Genomic DNA, 13,518 nt, shown 5'->3' on the forward strand with positions numbered 1-13,518 from the left:
TCCCGTCCTTGCCAGTCATACTTCATGTGACAATCACACAATCGAATTAAAGATGACATAAACCATTGAAATAGGACTGCAGAAAAGGCAATAAAAACCAAACAGAAAATCTCAGTAAGAGTGAGTCACTAAAAATAAAGACTGTTGAAATCAATGTCAGGAGGTAACTATAAAAACCTGGAGTAGGGAGATCCAGATGATTCTGCATTCCTATGGCTCCCCAGATGTCTTTAATTCCTGACAGCACAGTGTGGAGTGGGTGTGACTTGTGCAAGATTATATGGAATTCGAGGCAGCAGACTCACACTCAGAAGGCTTAGACTCCACAGAAAGAGCTGGAAAAGAAATGTAACTGTGTATTTTTAAAATAAATACTGTCTCTGAATATATGTACTTTTTTTTTTAATCACTGGTTCCAACTGAGTTGCACAGGAAGGATTCCCTTGTACCACCTGAAAAAACACATTAATATTCGCATGTATCATAATTCAGTACATCACTGGGTTTAGCTGTCATTTATGCTCCATTATATCCTTTGTAATTTTTTTAAAATCATGCAACAATGACTTTTTTAGGCATATGGTTTTTTGCTTATTGAACTATTTTTTTAAATGATAATATTAGAGGAATAGGCTGTCTGCTTCAAAATGCCTTTCTAGATTTTGGTTAAGGATAACCTTTCTGCTTTCCAAAAGAGTAATATTTCCACTTCCTTAATATAAGTCTAACCCCATAAGTTAGTGGCTTAAAATGACCAGCATTTCATTATTTCCTGTGGTTCTGAGGGTTGACCGGGGCTCAGTTGGACGGTTCTTCTGCTGGTCTCACTTGGGGTCTCTCCTTCAGCCGCGTAGTCAGTGAGCACCGGGGCATGTCCTGAGAATTTGGTGTGAAATCTCCAGGCCTCTGGCGATAAACTGCTGAGCTAGCCATGGGTAGGAAGGCTGAGAATTCAAAAGCGTGAGAAGGAAAGCTTGCTTCTAAGTTCACACATTTCAATCTACACTTTCTCGCTCACCCCCTGCCCCAGTTGTGTGTGAGGGATGAGGGTAAAGCATCACCATACAAGTCAGAGTGTGGGCCCCAACCCCAAGACAGGGACGGATTTCAAGAGCACTGAAGTCCTTATTTAATTTATTCCAAGAACCTTGCTTTAGCTAGAAATGAAGAGGATTCCAGCTTCCCCCTGACGCAGTGGGAGTAGAAAGCTTATATGAAAGCTTTTGTTCTGAATGCCTTCTGATCCCCACATCTGGGTGTGCAGTTAATAATTACTACTTTCTTTTTTAAACACCGCTTCGGCAAAGTTGGAGTGTCACCAATATAGGAGGCGACGCTGACACGGAGACCAAAATGTATAAATAGCCCCTCTGAAAGCACAACAAAGGCTGGGCTGTGACCTCCAGGGAGGAATCCATATTTCAAAGGAGCCTCAGTGCTTCTGGAAACATCATTCTGTCTTATCAACCGGGCCCCATCCCCACCCTCCGCTGCACTGTTCCCCCTGCATTCCACGCCACCCCTTCACCAGCGTCCTCCCACTCCCCACCTCCAAACAAAAGAACAGGACTGGGAAAAGCTCAAACATAATTGCAGAAGGTCCCCAGCAGCACGCCACGGCATGGCCCTCAGATGACAACTTCTGGAAGGAATGTGGGACTTCGCAGAGGGCTCTGAGGGCTCTGGCGTCCGCCCTACATTTAGGAAGTCAGCAGTGGCTTAAGAATGCCATGGGAAGAGTTCCCACGATTAACCAATCAAAAAATCACCTTCCCCTCATGCTGACCTGAATTTCTCCCTGGGTGTGGAAGTGCAGAGAGAAAGTGGAAACGAGTTACGGGTGGGAAGACAACAGTAAGATCAGGAGCGGATCCGCGGCCCTTGTGGCATGGCCACATCAGGGTCCACCACACATGGCTGCACCCCCCTCCCAGCCCCAGTCCCGGCCGCCTTAGCTGCTGCCCTGCCAAAGGCTTTCTTCTTGGGCGGACCCAATGTGAATGGTTCTGTCGCAGTGATTCCAACATCACCGGCTTGTGGAACCCTGAGCCTGCCCATCCTCCAGCACTCTGGGTAGTATTTTATCATAAAACTGTAACAGCAATCAAATTGTTGTATCTAATACATATGTGACGTTCCAGCTATGTATTAAAATTATTTTCCCCATTTGGTGGGGAGTACAACACTGTCCCACGGGACAGCTGACAAATGGCAAGGCCAGGGTTTAAGCCCAGCTTCACCTATGAGCAAAACCTAGGCTCTTTTTCATTTTGCCAGGTGGCCTCTGTTTAGGACATGTGCCAATCCACGAGAATGGCTCAGGGTTCCCCCTTCTAAGGAAGCCGTGATGGTACCCAGTCATTTGAGTTTGTCCATGTCCCCAGGGGACAGCAACAGACATAAGACGTCACCGCAAAGTAGGTGTCGCACAGAGCCCACTGTCAACTCTGAGCTCTGTTGAAGCAATAGTCTAGAAAGAATGTTGTTGACCTCGTTTTCCTGACTCTGTGCCCTAGCTTCTGGAAGCAATCACCAGAGTCGGGTCATCAATTTCAGGTATGGACTCGCACCAGTCCTCAGCAGGGGTCCCTTGCCCTCACTCTTTACAGGATAATGAAGGGCTGGTGAGAATGACTGAGCCTGCGCTATGGACTGAGGAGTTTTACCCGTTACTGTGTGGTCTGCTCAAATATAATATTTGTATACAGCAAACTCCAGTGACGGGTGCTTCCTCATCCACTCGTGTGTCTTTTCCCAGGAGGGCTTCGTGGAAACAGCCCCTATTTGGGGCCCCCTGTTGGGCCCCCGAAGGGGCATTGAACAGAATCTTGAAGAATAAGGAGTTCATTGAAATAAATATTCTCTCTTTAAGGATAGTAATTGGGTCTTACTTATCCTCCCAACACAGCGACTGGCCCTTTCTAGAGCTATTCCAGAAGTAGTGAATGAATGAATGAATGAATGATCGAATGAATGAATGAGTGAAAAACTGCATTGGTGCTTCTCACACTCTAGTACACATCAGAATCACCTGGAGATTGTCAAAACCAGGTTGTTGGTCCCCAGGCCCACAGTTTCTGAATCAGTAGATCTTTGAAGGGGCCCCTGGAATCCCATTGCTCCCAAGCTTCCAGATGCTGCTGCAGGTCCACAGACCTACTCTGAGTAGCCCTGGCTTACACAGTATCTCCTCTCCAGTTTATGCCCAGAAGTCAGAAAATACTCAGGGATAAGTATTTCAAGGGAACCTGGATCAGGAGTTGAATAGTATCTGACATTTGTATATTGCTTGATCGTTTCAAAAATATTTTAATATGTCTTAGTTGATCCCTCCAAGTCTGTGACACCATTACCCCATTTTACAGAGGAAGAAGCAAGGATCCAGAGAACCAAAATTAATTGCTCTAGGAACCACAGCAAGTAAAATACGGAGTTAGGAAATATATCCAGGTCCCCGGATTCTCGCTATGAAGCTCTGTCCTCCCCACTGACCACAAATAATTTTTAGCGTAAAGTCAATAGTAATATAAAAATTACTTCATGATTTTCAGTATGGCCTTCCTAGCAGTGTTTTTGAAAAGAAAAGGAAGTTCTGGGATTATAATGCACTTTAAGCAAGACCTAGTCCCATATTCAGTTTAACAACAAGAATAAATTACTATTAAATTATTACTACATAAATAACATACCACAATATTATTATTTTAGCTATCGCTTCTGGTACAGTAGCTAAGAGTATGAACTCTGGAGACGGACCTTCTACCTTCTAATCCCAGCTCTGCCATCCATTGCTGTGTGAACTTGGACAAGTTACTTGACCTCTCTTGACTCAGTTTCCTTATCTATGAAAGGTATATAAGAACAACAGCAGTACTTAATCATAGGATTTTTTTATGCGAACTAAATGAGTCAATATATGTCGAGAGCTTGACACACACGGTAAGCTGTATATGTGTGTACGTGTGTGCATGTTATTACATACTCTATCATTATCACTGACACATGCACTGAAGGCATTTAGCCTTTAGGCTGGGGCCAAGTGGGAGCTGTGGGAAGCCTAAATTGAGGCTAGGACTCCTGGGTGTTGAGGCTCAGTTTTCTGACCCAGAATTCTCTTTTTCCAAAACAAGATAAAATGCCTCCATCCCCAAGACCAGAGAGGAAGCATTCTGGAAAAGGAATATTAAGGAAGAATTTGCAGAGCATCTCAGACCCAGGCCTCGTCTTGGAGGCAGAAAGAGCCCAGCACTCCCCGGGGGAAGCAGGTGAGGGACAGCCAGAGAGCACAATGGGAAATGCCAGGCCGTCTTGCTGGCTGCGCACCCCATCCCTTCACCCCCGGCCTCGATATGTACAGTTGGCTGGGCCATCCGGGTTTGTGGCTGTTACAGTGTCCTTTCCAAGAAAGCACGCAGGCTGAAAATTAGGCAGTCGGGGAATGCAACCCGGAGAGTCCAATGTTGCTGCTGCCAAGGGCATGGCCCGGGTCAGAGCCAGGCCAGGTGTGGCCCGGACCCAGGTACCCGGCCCTGGGAAGTCACTTCCCCAGTTGATCCAGCCGCTCCTGCACTCACTTAGCCCTGGGGCCTTTTTCTCACCATTAGTGTTCCACCAGCAAATCCTTTCCTTGTCAACTGGGCTCCTGCAGGGATTTCTCACTTACAGCTTTCCTAGCGGTTGTGTGTGCTGCCCCCCTCAGGAAACCCAGGGGTTATTTGTCATGCAATTAAGGACAGAATTCACCGCACCATTGGGGTCATTTCCTCCTGTTCAGGACAGTCTCTTCAGGACCTAAAAATGATTCAATAAGTACCATTATTTTGTGATGGAAACCCTTAAACCAGTGAGGCAAGATTTTCATGAAAGCATCTAACGACAGAGTGGAAGGAAATTCTGCAATCTATAGGACTATGTTCCAGACCCAACTTCTTGTTCACCCCCGGCCTCGATATGTACACTTGGCTGGGCCAAGGTGTTCCATATCTAAGGAACACCTTAGACACTCAAGCATTTTGAAAATGAAGGGTCAGCTCTAACCTGGCCTCCTCTCATGAGAATATTTTAGGCATTCGGTAAAAATAAGAAATCTCTATTCTTATTGGGATAATGGAATAATAAGCTTTACTGTTTGGACTAATGAAATAATAATGGAATAATAAATTTGGCTGTTCATACAGGTTAATTTATAAAAGAAATTCCATTTGCGCACGGCCTGAGTTGATCACATATCTGTCCCTGAAAGTGTGATTCATATACAATCTAATGCGAAATGAAGATGTGTTTCAGTTTTCCTTTTACACAATATTCTATCGGCAATAACCAAAATGATACTTTCAAGTTATGACAGCTTTTAAACATAAGCTTCATTAAAATTCTGCTATAATTGTATTTTTTAATTACTAAGGCAAAGTATGAAATCTGAAGGCCCTCAATCCCATGAGATGTTGATACACCGGGGAAAGTGCATTTCTACCCACTACCACATAAACTGAAACAAACACAAACTGCGCTTTTGCACAATAATAATTTTAGAAAATAGAAATGCTGTTCATATTTAAAATCCCGGTAAGTATTCACTGAGACAAAATAAATGCAATACTGAGAATAGAACTTTGGTAAAATGACCATCTTATTGTATAAGATTTTCCTAGAAGTATTTTTATTACTTTATTAGTAAAACAGTATTTTTTTTTTTAAGTAGGCTCCATGCCGAGTGTGGAGACCAATGCGGGGCTTGAACTCCTGACCCTGAGATCAAGACCTGAGCTGATATCAAGAGTCAGACCCTTAACCAACTGAGACACCCAGGCACCCCTCTTTGTTTTTTTTTTAAATAACTTTATTGATATATATTATGATACCTACCAAAATACTTACATACCATAAAATCACTCTATTATAAGTGTGTAATTCAATGAGTTTTAGTCAAAGGACAGAGTTGTGCGACCATCACCACAATTTAATTTTAGACCATTTCCATCACCCTAAAAAAACCCAAACCCTTTTCTACTGATAATTATTGCCCCTTCTCCCCCCGCCCCCCCGTCCTAAGCAACCATTAATCGACTTTTGGTTTCTATATATTTGCTTTTTGGGGATACTTCATATAAATGGAAAAACGGTAAGTGTTCTTTTGTGTCTGGCTTCTTGCATTGACTGGAACGTTTCTGAGTTCATCTGTGTTGTAGCACGGATCAGTACTCTCTTCCTTTTAATGGTGCAGTGGTATTCCGTGTACAGATATCCACATTCTGTTTAACCATTCTTTAGTTGATGAGGATTTGGGTTATTTCCACATTTGGGCTATTGTGAATAATGCTGCTATGAACATTCACGTACAAGTCTTTGTGTGGACATGTGTTTTAATTTCTCTTGGTTAGAGACCTAACCAATGGAATTTTGGATTAATATAGTAAGTCTATGTTTAACTTTTAAAGAAACTCCTAAACTGAGTTCCAAAATAGTCGCACCACCCACAATTTATAAGGGTACCAATTTTTCCATATCATTGTCAACACTTGGTATTGTTTCTTTTTTAATTCTAGCCATCGAAGTGGGTGAGAAGTGGGATCTCATTGTGGCTTTGATTTGTATTTCTCCTCTGATTTTTAAAATCTTTAAATTCGTCCATTGTCAACATTGAAAACTTTTTATTAATGCTTTTTTGTGATCACACTTCCATGTTGAGTTCAATGACTCTGTTGCCTTGAAATGGTGACAACTAAAAAATGTATAAAAAGCCATAGGCTACTTGTAAGCAAGATTCACTGAATCAGAGATGCCTAGGACAATGAAACCATGCTCCAGCATGCTCAAGGTATTAAGAAAAATGGATTCAAACGAAAGAAAATGAGGAAGATTACTTTTATAACCCAGTTTTAAATCACGTTATGAATAAAAAAATAAAAAGGTGATAGAAAAAGATTGGTTTGGGATCAAGGAAAATTCAGCCAATACAATCTAATCTACTGCTATTCCCAGAAGGCTTGTCCGTGTCTTTTCTGGGAATGACACGCTTACTTTTCATAGGTCTGTTTTCTGTGTATTACTTTAATAGCTAACATTCATCGAGCAGTCCTAAGCCCCAGGAACCGAACGTGTTTGCATGTGTGTCTCGTCTGTATTTTTTAAATGTTAACAAGTCCACGTGGAAAATACTTCTGCCATCCCCACATAACAGATGATGAAACAGCTCTACACGGTAAGTAACTTGAGCGAAGGGACACAGTGGCCGAACCAGTGGCACCTAAGTCCCTGGCTCCTGGTTTGCACTCCTGCTGCGGAGCCTTATGGGCAACCAGCATCTGGCCTCGTGGCTCTCCAGATGTCCGTACACGCATAGAATTAATTATTTGCCGCCCTGTGTTTCCTTCTCTGGCTTTGTTGCATTAACAGCGTGAATGTGTTTCTCAGCCCACTTTATCCTTTGATCCTTGCCATCGGTTTTGCCTGAAGCTCGTGTGCAAGCCCCCTGGCCACATCGGGTGTCCATGGCCACACTGGGTGTCCAGGAAGCGAGGGGGGCCAGCCCTCCCCGGACTTTGGCTAAGATGAAGGTGCCGTTATACCAGCTCTAACTCAGCAGCCGTCTCCCCCATTCAAGAAAGCAGGGAGCTAGAGGCCAATCATAAAAAGAATAATTTCAAATCCATGCTAATTGGTAAAAAAGTAATATTAAATGAGTGAAATCAGTGCCAACTTCTGCGACTTAAGCTATTATTAATATAAACTTACGTATACCAGTGTGTCATGACATGATGGTTGAGTGTGAAAGGGGTATTAGAAACGTCAAAGGTTATCAATTATGGACTATAAGTGATGTATCATAAATGTGAGGCACACATACCTTTTTCTTCATTATCCCACATTATTCTGTCGCGTGCCTCACATTTATGATGCATCCTCCTAGACTATAATAAAATTGCAGTTATAATTACACATGGATCCATTTTATGGTGTCAGGTTTTTTTTTACTGTGCGCATTAATACCAAAACCTTTGACCAAGTCAGTCATAAAACCCATCAATTATGTACAGAACATTAAAGAAATGGTTAGACTGGATTTTCTACTGTGCTGTGACCTTTCTGCCTTAGAGGTGGCAATGTCAACCCAATGTTACACATGCGTGACCATTTGATAATCTTTTTTTGAAAATGATGATGATGATTATATGGGATGTAGGTTGCAGTTATAGAGTCCATAATAGTAATTGATACAAGGAAATCCAAAGACCTCAGTGTTACTCCTTTATGAGACAGACCTTCTCTGTGACATTTTTCATAACTTTTTTCAATTCTGCGCGTCTAATTCAGTGATTGTAAATCACGATAGTAGTAAGCATACTACTTAGCATGGAAGTTTGTTTCAACAAAAGATGCCTACGTCAGCCGAGCTTCCCATAGTGATTGACAAAGATTCCTCCTAAAAGCATAATAAAATACCTAGTGGTCTCTTATTAAGTGCTCTCACCTGAAAGCCAGAAAAAAAGGGAAGGGAAACCTCTACAAGACACAACCTTGCACCAAAGCTCATACACTTTATCCAAGAAAGTCCGCTTTCTTTTATTTCAGAGACCATTAGAAAAGGCTCAGTTGTGTCTTTTACAGCGCACAAGGCTTCAGCAAATACATAACGCACACCAAAGGTACGCGGGCCTAAGGCTGGCGCTAGAACCAACTTGGCAAGGGTACTGGCCCTGCCTCTAGGGAGCTGGCAGTGTAGAGGGCAGGCAATGCCACGTGTTCAAGCAACTCCACTGGGAGGCAGAGAAAAAGAAATACCACAAAATAAGCATGCATAAAATGACAGGGGTCCGAAGAAGGGAGAAGTTCACCCAGATGGGCTATGGGAAGGCTTCACGGAAGAGGTGGCATTTGGTCTAGGGCTGGAGAAGACGGCTCTGTTCCAGGCAGAAGGTAGGGCACAGACAGGCCCAGAAGCAGAACAGCACAAAATATGGTTAGGGAACTGCAAGTCGTTATTTAGCTGCTCGGTAGTGGCGGGGGAAGAGAGAATTAAAGCTATAACGATGTCTGGTTGCACTGAATAGAAAGTTATTGTGAGCAAATCCACCTAAGAGGATTCCTACAGGTAGGAAATGCAGACCAGTGGACTCCATGGAGACTGGAATTAGAAAGTTAGACATGAAAGCTTCTACCCCATTTTTCACAGAGCTCCACGATCTCCTATTTTTCTGCATGGTTCTTTCCCCATGTCTGTTTTATTCTGCCTCTCTGCAGACCAGCTCAGCTGCATGAAGAACTCCAGCAGGCATGTGGCGTTGGCCTGACTTATGAAATAAACAACTTTATAAGACTTTTTGTCCAAGTGATGTGTTGTCAGGAGTCAAGAGTTCAGCTGCAACAGAAAAGCTTGTTTCTCTCGCACAGTCAGTAAATCCAGAAGCACCGTGTGCTGGCGTGTAAGGGCCCAGATTCCTTCTATTTCATTGCTCTGCCAAGCAGGGTTTCCATTCCATGAGCCCCTCATGCTCCAGGATGCCATCCAAGCTCCGGCCATCATGTCCACCTTTCAGCTGGCAGAAAGCAGGAAGGGGAGGAGAGCACACAGTCCTTCTAAGAGAACTTTCTGGAAGTTGTACATACCGCAGCTGCTTATTTAGTGTGGCCACGTGATATGCCGTGTCAGAGTGAAAGAGGATGCTATTAATAATTATACTGGGATAATAGGCATAAACGAGGACTCCTCAGGACCTATAGGGCATAAGTCACATGGGAGTAGGTACACATATATTCCACTGGCCAGAACTCAGTCACGTGGCCACACCTAGTTGTTGGGGAGGCTGCATATACCACCTTACTCTGCGCGACTATGTGCCCAGCTAAAACCTGGGAAAGAGCAGGATGAATATCCAAGTAGTATCTCTGCCACATTGACATCCAGCAAATGTCCCAGTTGGAATGTGCAAGTTGTCACAGTCTGCGGACTGGATTCCTATAGGGCAGGCTTCTCCTCTGGTCCAACCTGCTGTGAATGGGAAGAAGGAATGAGGACAGGACTTCTGTGCTGCAAGGCTCCGTTTTCAGGGGCTGAGGAAGGGGCCTGGGCAGAGCAAGCAAGCTGACTGACTTGTCAACTCCAGGAGGGTATAGAGCCATTGCAGAGGGTGGTGAATGCTAGAGCGGAAGCTCACAATCCAATTCAGCAGGTGGGACGGGGAAAACCGTCCCAAGGAAATGGTGCGGGTGGAGCTTTCCTAAAACAAGGGTAGCCTGGCTGCAGTGTGAGGGCTGATTTGGGATAAGGACAGATGGAGAGCCGAAGTCCCCTAAGCAACCCCTGCATTAGGCCAGGTGAGACTGGATTTGACTTTGAGCAGACTGTTAGAAAGTGGGGAGAACTATAAAACAGGTAAGCAATTATAGAAACACGAAGGGGAAGTTGGAGGTACAATGGTAAGAAAAGAGTAAGAAAACCTATGACAAGTAGAAATTACAAATTCAAAAACCATTGCAGTTTAGTACACACAGTACAGTGGCATTTGATACAGGTGTGACTATATTACACCATATAATATAATAACATGTAGTCATAATGATGCCCTCGTTCTTAAAAAAAAGTCATTATACCATGTTTCAGAATGAAATCTTTTGTGATACGTTATATACAATACTTTTATTCAAAATGGTAAGAAGTTTTGTGTTCATTTGAGAGGTATGTATAGGCATTGGGAAGATTCTCTTAGACAAAACATCTTATTTCCCAAATAATAATTAAATGAGTCCTCCCTGTACCGGAAGCAAACATGTCAAATGCATATTATCGAATAGCACTTAGATGTGTAGATTACACTCACCCTTCTGCCCATCAGATAGAAACCATGGCTCTGGAAACCCAAGCTCACCATTCTAAAACCTCAACCACGTGAATGTATAAAACTCATTCAAAAAAAAGTCAAGCCTCTTATTTATCATAGAAATGCCGCTCAGTAATACCCGAGGCCTTCATATGACGAGCAAGACCCTCAACATCGGTTCTAGGTAAATCATACTTATTGAAAGGTGTGAGTTTCCAATTGAAAGGCTAGAGTTGACATGACTCTCTTTCCAAAGACCAAGAGTTGGGTCCTTGAACAGAAAATATGGATACTAGAATGATAAGAGCATGAAGGACATATGCAGAAATCTACGGTCATGTTTTTTGCTTGCACAGAGAAACAATACACAACTAGTTATGCCCAGTACCAGGCTCTAAATTTAAAGGAACATATGTATGGAAACTTAAGAAGGGGCCTCTTTGGTAACTCTGAAAAACAACTGGGAAAACTATGCTAGGATGGTTGAAAGTAAAATACGCACAAAGAAGCTTCTAGAAATTTGAGCCCCTACATCTGACTGCGGAAGCATTCCTCCATTTCTAATGGAGATTTTTTTTCCACATCCCTCACAGATTATTTTTGACTTAGCCAAGCAGGGAGCCTATTTTAAAGCTCCCAATTCGAAAATCATGGAAGCTTTATAAAGTCCCCCACCTGCATCTCTTTTTAGGAACACAATCTTTTATTCTCTAAAGGATGAAAACCTCCAGCATATAAAAACTTTGTTAAGCTGTCACTATCAATAGGGCAAAAAAAATAACAGTTGACAAAGAAGAAACAAATTGCATCTTCGAATAAGTTTTCTTGAAGCTCTTGTTAAAAGCTATAACCTCTGATGTTAACTAAATTTAACACATTCTGACCCTCGTGGTGGCCCTTAACCTCTTCTTTCTTCTGCTTCCTGTGGCTGCTGGAGAAAACGGGCCCAGTCCTTGGAAAAGCGTTCTCTGTAGCACACAAAAGGCCCAGCCTTCCTGCTACCCCTCCAGGAGGCCCCGGATCAACCGAGGGGTCAGCACCTGTGCAGAGAAGCAGGTGACAGTGGACTGCCTGCATCCTTCCCGAGCAAGCTGTAAGAGTGTCTACCCTTCGGCCACCACGCTGCAATTTCAAGCATTCAAGCTACTACAGTTCTGGTTTTCTTTGTGAACACAGACTTTAAACAAATTAATCTATTGCTGTTCAACTGACTGTAAAATTAATAGATTTACTGTTGCAAAAAAAAAAAAAGATGAAGAAGAAAGAAAGAAGAAAAACCGAGAGCTTTCACTTCCACTTTGGTAAGGTCACGGTTGCATCGTAAGCTGCCAACAAAACAGCCTTGAAAATCTTTGCAGCAGAACCGAGCAAAGAGGGAGGGGGCGGGAAGCAGTCAAGCAATGACTGAGCCGTCTAGTGGAAAGTCTTCCCGATACAGTAAACATGTAAAACTCCTCATTGGAGGAGCTTGTCAACAGTGAGAGTGCAAATTTATTTTATCGCGAACATTATATTGGCGGTCAACTGCCTTCCTTGAAGAGCCTCGTAACTAGCAGATCTCGTTGTGTTTAAAAACGTTATTGGGTTTTACTTAAAATGTGAAACGCTGATAACTTGGTTCTGCTTTGCTCTGATTTACACAGTAGTACACATTGTACATTCTTTAAGGTTTCCTAGACTAGATCTTTATATTTCTATATTTAATTTTCTGTATTTTTATATTTAATTTCAAAGGTGATGGAAATTACTTTCATTAAGCATTTCAAAATGACCAAAGTTAACTGACTCACCCCCCAAATGTAATACCTTTGAAATGGAAACGCATGGTTCTGTTGTTTTTCCAATGGAGACTTTTGAACCTATTTTCTACTTCGTTCAGTCGCACAAGACTTTTCACAGAAGAAAAATGGATGTTCCATAGATAACTACTCTTTTATTTGGAGACATGAAAGCTTTTCAAAAAATTTATTACAATATATCATTCATTTTAGATGAATTTATTTTGCTCATTCACAACCACCGTCACATTTTGATAAATAATTGGTGACATCATTGTTTGCCAAGAGGAATGATCAGTCTGGAGTCTAATGTTATGGGAAATTTTGCACATGGCAAATGCATCCTGAATCTAATAATAGTTTGAGAGGACATGAAGGGTTTTAACACAGATGTGGTCACCAGATGTCCTCCAGCTCTTCTGGGGATCGGCCCAAGCAGCCACATGATGAATTTAGGTTAAAGGAAGAGATTCCCTGTCTTTCAAAACATCGAAATAGGCTACTTAGGGAAGGCTAAATCTCTCTGCTTCGAGTTTTCTTCTCTTTTTTTTAAGTGTGTGGATGCTTACATGTTTGGACTAGATTAATCACAGTTCTGCCTGAGGGTAAACAGTAGAGATTCCCTAAGAAGGCTTCCAGCTTTCATGTGTTACGATCATGGACACGTGGTATTGGGCTGAGGGTAACCTCAGGATGTTTTTGACAAGTTACCTCACACTTCGCCATAGCCCCTTGCACACCTTGCTTTCCATGTCCCTTCTGATAAGCTTGTAAACATAGCCTAAGGAGAGTGTGTTGAGAAGGCACCGTAATGAGCAAGTTGCTGCACTTAAGACAATGGCTGTCAGATTTGGTTGGTACCGCGCAGGCTCTCACACATAATAGACTTCAGTTCCCGGATTTCAGCAAAACTGTCCTGATAG

This window comes from Ursus arctos, unplaced genomic scaffold (assembly GCF_023065955.2).
Source record: "Ursus arctos isolate Adak ecotype North America unplaced genomic scaffold, UrsArc2.0 scaffold_10, whole genome shotgun sequence".
NCBI lineage: Eukaryota > Metazoa > Chordata > Mammalia > Carnivora > Ursidae > Ursus > Ursus arctos.